The sequence below is a fragment of the Suricata suricatta genome, chromosome 17 (genome assembly GCF_006229205.1).
Source record: "Suricata suricatta isolate VVHF042 chromosome 17, meerkat_22Aug2017_6uvM2_HiC, whole genome shotgun sequence".
Lineage (NCBI taxonomy): Eukaryota > Metazoa > Chordata > Mammalia > Carnivora > Herpestidae > Suricata > Suricata suricatta.
In genome coordinates, this window is record NC_043716.1 from 34393270 (window position 1) to 34406183 (window position 12914).

At 45.2% G+C, this 12914-nt stretch overlaps 1 non-coding gene across 1 annotated transcript; it reads right to left on the reverse strand.

Moving 5' to 3' along the window:
* Positions 1-3604: 3604 nt before the first annotated feature.
* Positions 3605-3676, reverse strand: TRNAQ-UUG. The gene has a single exon. It is a non-coding gene; the product is annotated as a tRNA-Gln (tRNA).
* Between the last annotated feature and the right edge of the window lie 9238 nt (positions 3677-12914).

Below are 12914 nucleotides of genomic sequence, written 5' to 3' on the forward strand. Positions count from 1 at the left end.
TATTGAGATGTAATTGACATGTATGATTGTATACGTTTAAGGTATATAACATAATGATTTGCTATAATATGGATCGTGAGATAATTACCACAATTAGCTTCATTAACATATCTAACACCTCACAGAGTTACAAGTTCAGAACGTTTAAATTGCTTACCCAAATGCACCCAGCTGGTTAGTTGCGGGGGAAATTCATCAATGTATTCATGTAATACCTAGAATTGAACCTGATCCTCTGAATGCCCTTGGGCTGGCTCAGTGTGGAAAATCTCTATTGTGACTCCGCAATCTCCCAATCTGTGGACAAACTCTTTATTTTTATTTTTAATTTTTTTAACCTTTACTTATTATTGAGAGATAGAGAGACCGAGCATGAGCAAGGCAGGGGCAGAAAGAGAAGGAGACAGAATCTGAGGTGGGCTCCAGGCTCTAAGCTGTTGGCACAGAGCCTGGTACGGGGCTCAAACACACAAACCGCGAGATCGTGACCTGAGCTGAAGTCGGACGCTTAACCGACTGAGTCACTCAGGCGCCCCTGTGGGCAAATTCTTCATCTCAGACTCCTCATCCATGAACAGGGCAGAAACATATCTCTAAATAGGTACTTTTTTGGCGTTTTTAAAAAAAAAGTTTGTTAAAAATTTTTTTCAAAATAAAGTGTATTTTGTGTATGTGAGAGAGAAAGTGAGCAGGGAATGGGCGGAGGGAAGGGGAGCGGAGAGAATCCCAAGTAGGCTCCATGCTGTCAGCCCGGAACCCCACGCAGGGTTTGAGCCCAGGAACCACGAGATCATAACCTGAGCCGAAATCAAGAGTCAGACACTTTAACTTACTGAGCCACCAAGGTACCCCCTTTTTTGACTTTTTGAATTGAAAAATACAACACACATTCAGAATACTGAATAACATAATGTGCATTTTAACAAACTTTTGTAGAGAACAATCTATGTAACCTCCACCCAGGACAAGAAATAGAATGATACCGGTACAGCGCACCTGGCTGACTCAGTTGGTAGAGGATGTGACTCTTAATCTTCGGATCATAAGTTCAAGCCTCACATTGGGCATAGAGATTATTTTTTTAAAAAAATAATAACACCACTAGCTCCAGAAGACTGTTGCTAGCACCTTTTCAGTCATGGCCCTCTCTCTTCCCCAGGGGTACTGGGCACCTTCACTTACATGGGAATTTTTGCCTTGCTTAATAATTTTATCATCTAAGTGTGCAACTCTAAACAATATATGGTAGTTATTTTTGCCTGTTTAGCAGCTTTATATAATGGAGTCATACATTATTTATTCTTTTGTACCTGCCTTTTTTTTGCTCAATACTTTTTTTTTTAAAGACTCATCCATTTTGTTGCTGTATAATATCCCATTGTATGGTCTTACTCTAAATTATTTATCTGTTCTACTGTTGGACATTTGAGTTCTTTCCAATTTTTAACTATCATGTTGCCCAAACACTCTTATGCATGTTTCTAAGTACACAAATCCCCATATTTCTGTGGAGGTATGTACAAGAGTGAAATTGCTCGATCACAGGATATGAAACATCTTTAGCTCAGTAGTTAATGCCAAATTCATTTCTACCAGTTTACAATTCTCTGAGGATTCACATTCCTTATTCTTATTAACATTCAGCATTGTCATTCTGGTGTTTAGAGGCATCTCACTGAGCTTTTAATTTGCATTTTCCTGATGACTAATTATGCTTTGCATCTTTTCATAGGTATACCAATTTTTTTTTGAGATTTCACTTTTAAGTAATCTCTACACCCAACCTGGGGCCCCAACTCATAACCCCAAGGTCAAGAGTTGCATGCTTTACCTACCGAGCCAGCCGGGAGCTCCTCCCCGCATATCAACTATTTTGGCTTTCTTTTTTGTGTGTGTGATGTGCCAGCTCATGTGTTTTGCCATTTTTCTATTAGGTTGTCTTTATTCTTATTTTTTAATTTTAATTTTATATCCTTATTGCTTATCACAAGTTCTTTAAATAATCTAGATTATTTCTTTGCCAGTTATGCATTACAAACGTCTTTTCTTATTCTGTGGCTTACCTTTTTTGATTTCTTATTGGGGTCTTTTGATAAGAAGAACACAGTATCCATATTAATATGGTGACATATATTATGCTTTTAGAAATGTTTGTGTCTGGTTTAAGAGGACTTTCCCTACCCTGAGGTTATGAAGATATTCTTTGCTCTCTTCCAAAAGCTTTATTGCTTTTCCTCTCCCGTTAAGGTCTATGAGTCACATGGAATGTAATGCTGTGTGTAGTGTACATTGGGAGAGAATTTGATCTCATATTTTTCCATTTGGATACCCGATTCTCCCGGGATAATTTATTGAAAAGTAGATTGTTTTCCCTACTGCTCTGCTGTCCTACCTTTGTCTTGAATCACTTGTCCAAGTATGTGTGGGGCTGCATCTGGGCCCTTTATTCTCTTCCACTGATATGTCTAACTTGCCCCAGTAACACATTATCTTAATTCTTATAGTTCATAGTTGATCGTTAAGTTTTAATATCTGGTAGAGCAAGCCCTCCCACCTCTCCTACCTGGATATTTTTGAGGCTGGGATCGCTCATGCACACAAATGCGTTTATGGAGAGTGTGGGTGGGGTGGGGAGGCGAGGTGCTGGCGGGGGGGGGGGCCGGGGGGGCAGGGCGAGTTTCCTCTGTCTCCATGGCACCCTCCCAAGGGGCGGGCACGTACAGGCCACAGTGCCAATCACCCTGTAGGGAGATCACAAATGCGTCAATGGGCTCCGTCGCTTCTCCCAGAGGGCCACAGAGCTCTCAAAACCCAGATACAATGGCAAGAAGACAACACGCCAGGCGCGTCTCTTCCCCTCCATCCCGGAGGCACACCCTTTCCTGCAAATCACGCGCGCCGGGCCAGCTCCCAAAACACCGATCAGGGACAGGTTAGCCACTAGGCGTGCTCCGCCCCGTTGGTTGGGATCCCTACCCTCTAAGGGAGATACACCCCATCCATGAGGTGAGAAACCGCCGGCGGAGATACTCTGACCCGCTGGCACGGCCTGAAGAACAGACAGGGGCAGCTTCACGGCCTGAAGTAATAGACAACCAATCAGACCCGCCTCACTATCTGACCGACTCGCAGGCGGACTGGCCCCAAACACACACCCTTCTTTCTCCCCAGCCTGTGACTGCTTCCCGCGCCTCTTGCCTCCGCCCAGCATTTCATTCCAGGTTTATAAAGCCGTGATTGAGCGCACTCTGCACACTAGCCAATAGGAAGAAAGATTCCCAGCAGCTTTGGGCGGGGGGGTGGAAGGGTGGTGTCTCCTAGACCCACAGGCTGCCGCCCGAAGCAGGCTCCCCGGGATCCCTCGGGTTCCATCGCCGTCCTCCTCTCCAGGATAAAGTCACATTCCGGCACCACCAGCACCACCACCCCTTTCCGCCCCGACTCCCACGCATGCGCATTGCAACCCTCAGGCCGGCCCTGAAACGAGAGATGGGGGAGGGACCCTAAACCGCGATCTCCTAGGTCACAGGGGTAACGTCCCAGCCCTAAGCGGCTGCCGCCGCCAGTCCTCAAAACAGGAATTGTAAAACCAAAAGATTCCCTGAGGTCCCACCGAGATTTGAACTCGGATCGCTGGATTCAAAGTCCAGAGTGCTAACCATTACACCATGGGACCTGCTGGCTGCTTTAGGCGGCCGGGAGGCTTCTCAAGCCACATGGCGCGTGGCGCTGCCGGCCGAGAGCGACAGCGGATGCCCGGGTGTCTCGGCTTGGGCCCTGGGCTCTGGGCCGGAGACCTCTCGGCGAGCGGAAGCGGAGCAGCAAGGGCTTCCGCGGCCCCCGACGTTGTGAGTCCCGCGGTGTCATCTGTTGCCGTCACTCTTCCTGCTGTCCTACGGGGTCCGGACGTGCGCCCCGGGAAGCCGGGAGGACGGAGGGCCGGGGGGCGGACCAGGCCGGCTTCGGCCCCTGACCCGAGCAGGAGGCCTGCCGCACGGACTCACTTGTTTATTTATTTCCCGGAGGCGCCCTCTGCCAGGGCCGTGGTGGCCAAGCAGGGAGGAGAGGGGGCTTGCACGTGGCGGGACGGCGGTTCAAAGCCCCGCGGTGCATGCCGGCCCAGGATTCCCACCGCCACCCGGGACGTGGTGCTTCCGCGCCCCGCCCGGCGAGACCCCCGGGGCTAGTGGCAGATCTTCTCAGCCTGTGTTGCTGGGATCAGGGAGGGACAGACTCGCTCTTGGCCTTTTTCAAGTCAACTTTTTGACAACATTGGACTCAGCGGTTTCACTTCTGTTAACTTTATCCCCGAAGGACTACTTTAAGACCCGGTGCGGAAGGTTCGGGGATGTTCTCGGCTATGTTGTTCATCGTGGGACAGTACAGAAAATAAAAGTCCATCGATTGAAAAATCCATTTGGTAAATATTGACAATATGTATATCAGTAAGGTTGTGCCGGTATTTAGGAGATGAGTTTTATTGAATTGACATCATTTTGATTTATTATATTATTTTGATGTATTACATTAATGAATTGTATAGACATGAAAAGAGCGACAGGCCTAAACAAACCCAACCAAAACAAACATCTACTTACTAAGTTGTATGTATAATAAATTCCCGCTTACACAGAGACACGAAAGCTGCATACATGTGTGTAATAAACATTTGCCATGGATTTGCCCTGTGTCATCGGACTGCCTTTCTTGAGGGATCCAACCTAGTGTGGATCTGGGTGATAGCACGACTGAGCTCCAAGACAGATGTCCTCGCTCTCCAGAGTGACAGTGAGTGTGCCCTTAGCTTGCTCAGTTGGACTTACAATCCAACGTGACTGATATCCAGAAACAGGGACGTTTTATTTGTTTGTTTGTTTGTTAGTGTTTTTATTTTTGAGACAGAGAGACAGTATGGGGGCGGGGGGAACGGGCAGAGAGAGATGGAGATACAGAATCTCCTGCAGGCTCCCAGCTATCAGCACAGAGCCAGATGGGGGCTCGAACCCACTGACTGTGAAACCATGACCTGAGTCCAAGTCAGGTGCCCAACTGACTGAGCCACTCAGGCTCCCCCCCGCCAGGATGTTTTAGAACTTGTTCTGCAGCCGCTGACACCCAGCGCCTCAGGGTTGGTGATAGCAGCCAGGCCATGTCCACTGGGAGAAGTAGTGGCGTCCTAACCAGACAGCTCAGGATCCTGACTTTGGCTGGGTTCCTGGTTGCCTAATTCCCCTTGGTTCTTGTCCATTTTCCTGAGTTTGCTTTCCCTCTGATGCTCCGAGCTCTCTGACTTCCTTCCAGTAGAGTACCTTTCCTGTTTAAGTTACCCAGAATCCCTTTCTGTTGCATTGGGTCAAAAACATGTGGAACCCAAATCCAAAAAAGTTTGCTGTTGACAGAGAGCCCCGGAGAATAAATTGATGAGGCTCTTTTCTCCTAGTTTATGATTTTCTGTATTGCTTGAAAAACCATTTTATAACTCTTGTGTATTGTCCAAAGAAACATTAAAGATCTTCCATTTTGAGGAATAGATGAACCAAACTCTCACTGAGTTTTCATGGTGAGATAAGGTCTCTTTATTAGGCAGGAGTGACGATATTGGATTGACTTAATATCAGATGACTTTAGGATCTCTGGTTTCTCATCTATTTCCTTCTGTACCGGTGAACGTGTGTTGAAATTAATTTTTCAAAAACTACTATAGGAATCCTAAAGAGCTGTGATTATGCCTTTCGAAAGTGTACAGAAGATAATTCTGTCTGTCCGTAGGAGGGCTTCTCCCTCCTAATCCCGAGTTCTTTTCCACTTCCCTCCACTTCCCCAGCCTGAAAAATTTTATCAGCCAAATACCCCTGCTGAAATCCCCACTGGTGAATTCCTCCAGTGACAGAAAAGCATCATCTCCCTTACAGCTTTTGTCATCACTTGCCGGAATTATAGGTGCTTGTGTGCTGTGGCTCAGTCTCTCCCACCTTCCCAACCCCCTTCCTCTAGGTTGGGCTGTGAATTCTTTTGGGGACAGGTCCCAGGACTTGCTGGTTTTGAAATGTGGCTAGTGCCAAACACATTCACTGAACCCCCTCGGACGGCACAGGAGAACTCGCGAGGGAGAGGTCCGTTTCCTTTAGCGTCACATTTATTATTTTTGAGACAACAGAGAAAACAGAGACGATATGTACTCTCCCTGCTCCAGCATAACTAGTTTAACACAAATCTGCCATGCGTGACGCCCCAAACATGACGTCTCATGAAGGCTTGGAGAGCAGATGCTCAGCCTCCACAAGCAGGTTCCTAGAGTTTGGGGAAGTCTGGGCTCCGTGGGCAGTGGGGGTAAAAGGGTTCTGCGGTGGCACCCGAAGGACTGAGCTGAGGCAGAGGACACCCCCAGAAAGTTTAATGAGGTCAGAGGTTAAGAAAAGAAGCTAAAGTCCGGGATTAGAGACTTTTAAGATGTTCTTCCAAGTTTCTTGTAAACCTCTAGCGAAGGTACAGTACTGTTTTGAGTAAATGGACAGTATTCGTGCTCACTGTCCAGTCTACATCCGGTCAGTTTCCTTTATTCCTTTGGTCGCGGCTGCTGGATAGCTGGGCTAGAGTCAGCCTTGCTCTGTGTCCTTGCGCCCAGGATAGGTGACAGCTGCCACAAATCCCCTGCTTTGCCTCAGGAGCCCAACTACGTCAGATGAGCAGTCAGTACCAGCTTGTACAAGGTGGCCAGCTAGGCCCTGGGCATCTGAGCCTCCTGCCCAGCCCGCTGCTCGGGGCCTGGCGTTCCTGGGGCTCTGACGGGGCAATTTGGCTGCTTACTTTCTTTGAACAAAGCAGCATCCTCATGTTATCCTTTTCTTGAGTGTTGTCACTTTCTCTTTTTAAAATAATTACTTCATCATCAGATTATAAAAGTAAAGCATTTCTATGGGGTGTCTGGGTGGCTCAGTCAGTTAACTGTCCAACTCTTGGTTTTGGCTCAGGTCGTGGTCTCAGGGTTTAGTGAGTTCGAGCCCCATGTTGGGCTCTGGGCTGACAGTGCAAAGCCTGCTTGGGATTTTCTCTCTCTCCCCCTCTTTCTCTCTGCCCCTCCCCCATTCGCACAGTCTCTGTCTCAAAATAAATAAATAAACTTAAAAACAAAAAAAGGTAGGGAAGCCTGGATGGCTCAGTCAGTTAAGCTTCTGTCTTGGCTCAGGTCATGATCTCACAGTTCATAGGTCCGAGCCCCGCATCGGCCTCTGTGCTGACAGCTCGGAGCCTGGAGCCTGCTTCGGATTCTATGTCTCCCTCTCTCTCTTTGCCCCTTTCCCGCTCATGTTCTGTCTCTCTCTCAAAACTAAACATAAAAATTTTTAATTGTAAAAAAAGGTAATGGAAAATGTACAAAATGCAGTAATGTAGAAAGATTTTTAAATGTTTATGTATTTATTTTGAGAGACGGAAAGCACATGTGTGCGAGTAGGGTAGGGGCAGAGAGAGATAGAGAGAGAGAATCCCAAGCAGGCTCCGTGCTGTCACTGTGGAGCCCAGTGCAGGGCTGGATCTCAAGAACTGGAAATCCTGACCTGAGCGGACATCAAGAGTCTGATGCTTACCCACCTGAGCCACCAGGCACCCCAAGTAGAAAGATTTTTTAAATTTTATTTTGTTTTATTTTATTTTAAATATAAATCCCAGTTAATTAACATATAGAGTCATAATGATTTCAGGAAAGGAATTCAGTGATTCATCACTTACATATGTCACCCAGTGCTCATCCCAACAAGTGCCCTCCTTTAAGGCACAACATCGCCCATTTAGCCCATCCCCCACCCAACACCCCGCCAGCAACCCTAAGTTTGTTCTCTGTATTTAAGAGTCTCTTATGGTTTGTTTCCATCTCTGTTTTTATCTTATTTTTGTTTCTTTTCCCTTATTTTCATTTGTTTTGTATCTTAAATTCCACATATGAGTGAAATCACATGCTATTTGTCTTTCTCTGATTGACTTATTTATTTCACTTAGCATAATAGTCTCTAGATCCATCCACGTTGTTGCAAATGGCAAGATTTCATTCTTTTTTATGGCTGAATAATATTCCATTGTGTATATATACATTCTTCTTTATCCATTCATTCATTGATGGACATTTGGGCTGTTTCCATACTTTGGCTATTGTTGCTAGTACTGCTGTAAACATTGGGGTGCATGTGCCCCTTCAAAAGAGCACTCCTGTATCTTTTGGATAAATACCTAGTAGCGCAACTGCTGGGTCGTAGGGTAGTTCTATTTTTTGAGGAAGCTCCACACTGTTTGGTTCCGGAGCGGCTGCACCAGTTTGCGTCCCACCAGCAGTGCAGAAGGGATCCTCTCTCTCCGCATCCTCACCAGCATCTGTTGTTGCCCGAGTTGTTCATGTCAGCCGTTCTGACAGGTGTGAGGTGGTATCTCACTGTGGTTTTGATTTGTATTTCCCTGATGATGAGTGATGTTGAACATCTTTTCATGTATCTGTTGGCCAATCTGATGTCTTCTTTGAAAAGTGTCTGTTCATGTCTTTTGCCCATTTCTTTACTGGATTATTTGCTGTTTGGGTGTTGATTTTGACAAGTTCTTTATAGATTTTGGATACTAAGCCTTTATGTGATATGTCATTTGCAGATATCTTCTCCCATTCCGTCGGTGGCCTTTTAGTTTTGCTGATTGTTTCCTTTGCTGTGTCGAAGCGTTTTATCTTTATGAAGTCCCAGTAGCTCATTTTTGCTTGTTTCCCTTGCCTCTGGAGTTGCTGCAGCTAAGATCAAAGAGGTTGTTGCCTGTTTTCTCCTCTGAGACTTTTAAAGAAAATTTTTTTTATGTTTCTTATTTATTTTTGAGAGACAGAGAGAGACAGCTCGAGCAGGGGAGGGTCAGAAAGAGAGGGAGATAGATACAGAATCCAAAGCAGGCTCCAGGCTCTGAGCTCTCAGCACAGAGCCCAACATGGGGCTTGAACCCATGAACCATGAGATGAACCTGAGCTGAAGTCGGACACTTAACTGACTGAGCCACTCAGGCACCCCTCTCCTCTAGGATTTTGATGGCTTCCTGCCTTACATTAAGGTCTTTCATACATCTTGAGTTTGTTTTGTGCATGGTGTAAGAAAGTGGTTCAGGTTCATTCTTCTGCATGTCACTGCCCAGTTTTCCCAATACCATTTGTTGAAGAGACTGTCTTTTTTTCCATTGGATATTCTTTCCTGCTCCGTCAAAGAGGAGTTAACCATACATTTGTGAGTCCATTTCTGGGTTCTGTATTCTAGTCCATTGATCTATGCATCTTTTTTTGGTACCAGAAGCGGTCTTAATGATTACAGCTTTGTAATAGAGCTTGAGGTCCGGAATTGTGACGCCTCCAATTTGGTTTTCTTTTTCATGGTTGCTTTGCCTATTTGGAGTCTTTTCTGGTTCCATACAAATTTTAGGATGGTTTGTTCTAGCTCTGTGAAGAATGCTGGTGTTATTTTACAGGGATGGTGAAAGAGTTTTAAATAATTACAGTTCCAACAAGCACATGTATTTATTTATTAATGTATTTATTACTTATTTATTTATTTATTTTCTTTAGTAATCTCTCCATCCACTGTGGGGCTCAAACCCATAACCCCGAAATCAAGAGCCCCACAGTCTTCCAGCTGAGCCAGCCAGGCGCTCCCCCATAAGCACCTCTGACATTTGATTTTTTTCATTTCCTTTTTTAAAATGCATTTTTACATAGTCTCCACTGGATAATTTCATGTCCTGCTTTTGAGCTTCACATAATAACAACAGGTTACTTACAAACCGTGTTTCTTCCTTCCTTAAAAAGTTTAAAATATTTACATGGGTCATACATGAGCACGATATAAAATTCAAAAGGAAGTGCACAGATAAAACCTCTTCCCTATAATTTTCTGGTCTCAGGAGCAACCTCTGAAACTCTCCTCTAGAGATATTTTGTTCTTATTCTTATACAAATACACACGAATATGCATACTCCTTTTCTTTTTTTTTTTTTTTAAAGTAAGTTCTGTGCCCAACGTGGGGCATGAACTCATGACTCTGAGATCAAGAGTCATGTGCTCTACCGACTGAGCCAGCCGGACATCCCGTACTCCTTTTCTTTTAAGAAGTGAAAATACTGTTCTGTACTTTGTTTTATTCACTTAGCACCACATCTTGAGAATTGTCCCATAATAGTACATATGTCTAATTTTTAAATGATATTTTATTGAGATATTATTTACATAAAGTAAAATGCACACACCTTAACTAAAGGAATCAATTATTTTTTTACAAATATATACATACACCTGTTTGACGGTCACCTAGATCAAGATATAGAGCATTTCCATCACCCCAAAAAGTCCCCTGGTGCCCTTTTCTAGTCATTCCCTATCCTGTTCTCCTGAAATCACGATTCTGTTTTCTATCACCAAAAGACTAGTTTTGCCTTTTTTAAAAGTATATATATAGAAAGAACAGGGGCACCTGGGTGGCTTAGTCCGTTAAGCATCAGACTTCAGCTTGGCTCACGATCTCACAGTTTGTAAGTTCAAGCCCCACCTCGGGCTCTCTGATCCTGTCTCCCTCTCTCTCTGCCCCTCTCCCCTCCTCAAAAATAAATACTTTAAATAAACATTAAAATATATACATTTTAAAAAGACTATAGAGTATCAAGAATGGGAACTGGTGGGAAAAATCAGGATGTTGGCATGTGTTTGTGACTTCATGCTGTAGTTTTTAGAATGGCCTTGTAAGGAAGACAAGTTTCAGGCTGCAGGTGCCCTGTTTTAAAGCAGGTGTAGGGGCACCTGGGTGGCTCAGTTAGTTAAATGTCCGACTTTGGCTTTGGTCATGATCTTATAGTTTGTGAGTTCGAGCCCCACATCGGGCTCTGTGCTGATAGCTAGCTCAGAGCCTGGAGCCTGTTTTTGGATTCTGTGTCTCCCTCTAACCCTGACCCTCCCCTGCTCATGCTGTCTCTCTATCTCAAAAATAAATTAAAAAATAAAATATAAATAAAATAAAGCAGGTGTAACATGGTTCTTTTAAGAGTGGCATGCAATCCAAACCTATAGTTTGGATCCTTGCGGGACGGGGAGAGCTGAATGCTGTACCCCAAGAGAAAGCACCAACAGACACCAGAGACGTAGCAGGAGACCAGTTCGAGCAAATGATCAGCCTAGTACCTTGCAATGTTTTAAATATTTTCTGCTCACAAAGAGGAAAAACCTGGGGGCAAAGAACAGATTATAGTCTCTCTGTACCTTAGACAGAAGATTTTGAATACCCTCAAGGCAGAAGCCAGTTAACTGAGTCAGAGAATAAACAAAGCAAAGAGGCCGGCAGTCACCAGAACGAGTTTCCACCATCTCAAAGACTACGTCTAGACAAAATGTCTGGAATTGACTAGAAGTAACAGAAAACCTCTTACATTTTATGGAATAGCTAACAAGATTTCACTGGCAATTTCCGTCTGCTTAAAAATCTGACTGATTACTGCTAATGAGTTTTACCTCCGACGGCCAGTCCCAGGCAGGTGCACACCACTAAGAGGGAGGGGTCAGTTAGAGCTTTGACAGGCCACAGAAGGGTCACCCTGCCCAAAGACCACTCAGATGGGGACATGGAAGATAATGGAAAAGGGGAATCCTAGTAGAGGGAAGAACTTGGAGCTGCCAGATGGGCTGAAGAGCCAGGACTCAGACCCTGCGGTCTTCCCCATCTCTAGGCTTCAAACTATATATGAGACCATTCAAGACAGGCTTCAACTTGGGTCAAGTTTCCGGTACTTGTAGGTAAAGGCATTCTAATAAATCATCTTTTTTTTTTTTTTTTTAAATAAGATCCACTCCTAGCATGGGGCCCAGCAAGAGGCTTGAATGGGGACTCACAACCCTGAGATCAAGACCTGAGCTGAGATCAAGAGTCAGGGGTGCCTGGGTGGCTCAATTGGTTAAGCATCCGACTTCGGCTCAGGTCATGATCTCAGGGTTTGTGCTTCTGGCCCCGCATCGGGCTCTGTGCTGACAGCGCGGAGCCTGGGGCCTGCTTCAGATTCTGTCTCCCCTTCTCTCTCTGCCCCTCCGTGCTCATGCTTTGTCTTTCTCTATATCAAAAATAAAAATTAAAACAAAATGAAATCAAGAGTCAGATGCCTAACCAACTGAGCCACCCAGGTGCCCCTACAAATAACCTTTTCATAGTGGCTTATGTATATTTTTGGTCTATTAAAGATCAAAAACAGTTGGGGAGGGACCTTCCTAAGAGCAGAGAAGGACAAAGCAGATCCCAGCCCCAGGTCCAGTCCATTCGCGTGAAATGGACACACCCTCCTAAGCCAGCAAGAAGCCACTACCATGGGAGCCCACGGATTCCTCTTCTTTCAAAGTCATGGTAGCAATTTTCCTTTCCTGAGCAGGGGACAAGAATAAGTGGAGAGAGGGGAGACCGAGAGAGAGAGAGAGCAGGCTCGAGCTCCCCCTGGAGGCCAACATAATTATTTGCACCAACTTGTCCTGAAATTTGGTGTTTAGCAGAGGTATCCACAAGGATGACTTCACTACCTTTGGCCTCCTTCACCATCGCTTCGCTGTAAGGGGTACTTCAGTGTCTTTCACTGCCCTGGAAGAAACTTGTGTCGTTGCTTTGGACCAGGCTGCTTGGTTGTGTCTGAAATTCAAGGCTGAAAGGAGGCGCGTGTGGCTGTTATTGACCCTGAACCGATTCTTGTGTCCAAACCACCCCAGGACAAATCTTTTCATTTATGCTTTTCTGTTTTGAAAACGGGCAGACACACAGAATGGTATTATTCAGGACACTGTGGTTATAAGTAATAGGAGGCCAACTCAAATTAGGTTAAGCAAAAAGGAAGGATTATAGGGGTATAGGGTTTCACAAAATCCCAGGGCAGGACGGCAGCC